We start from the raw sequence: 682 nt of genomic DNA on the forward strand, positions 1-682 counted from the left end.
CCTTAGGCGGGTTGGAAGTTTCGCGTACCAATATAGTACACAAACTGTATCAATAATAGCGTTAGTTGAAAGGAGTTGTGTTCCACAACGGTTTTCAATTTTGATGAGGGGTCCTTCGCGGCACTTGGGACCGTGTACAAAAACCCCCCCCCCCCCTCCCAGGCCACACTGGGGAGGGGTCAGGGTCCGGGACGTCGGCCCCGGGATAGCGCCGTGGACGGCGTCAGGGGGCGGAAAAGACGCACATGGCGAGTGTGGAACAGCAAATGCAGCCGAGTGTGCGAGCAAGGCAAAAACACCGGAAAACACAGGAAGAAGCGCGGCATACGCGGAAAAAAGGCGAATAAACGGAACGAGACGGAGAAAACACAAAACAAAACAAAGATGCAGGCAATAGCAGCCATGAAGCGAAAATGAGGGGGCCCGAAGGAGGTGGCGGACACGCAACGTGGGGGGGGGGGGGCAGCCCCACAAGGGGGTACGGGGCTATATATATATGGGTATATATATATAGGGGTATATGGATATGGCGGACAGACCCACAAAAAAAAAAAAAAAAAAAAAAAAGGGGTCCGTAAACCCCGGTCAAAAAAAATTGACCAAACATAACCCCCAAAGGCGGGTTGGAACCTTCCCGTACCAATATAGTACAAAAACTGTATCAATAATAGCGTTAGTTGAA

At 51.0% G+C, this 682-nt stretch overlaps 2 non-coding genes across 2 annotated transcripts, besides 1 other annotated feature; both read right to left on the bottom strand.

Moving 5' to 3' along the window:
• Positions 1-4: 4 nt before the first annotated feature.
• Positions 5-67, bottom strand: Tc00.1047053421401.10. The gene has a single exon (XR_008254173.1). It is a non-coding gene; the product is annotated as a spliced leader RNA, 3' partial (transcript).
• A 476-nt stretch (positions 68-543) lies between these two features.
• Positions 544-567: a microsatellite.
• On the bottom strand, positions 568-679 carry Tc00.1047053421401.20. The gene has a single exon (XR_008254174.1). It is a non-coding gene; the product is annotated as a spliced leader RNA (transcript).
• Positions 680-682: the final 3 nt, after the last annotated feature.

The sequence above is a fragment of the Trypanosoma cruzi genome (genome assembly GCF_000209065.1).
Source record: "Trypanosoma cruzi strain CL Brener chromosome Unknown tcruzi_1047053421401, whole genome shotgun sequence".
Taxonomy (NCBI): domain Eukaryota; phylum Euglenozoa; class Kinetoplastea; order Trypanosomatida; family Trypanosomatidae; genus Trypanosoma; species Trypanosoma cruzi.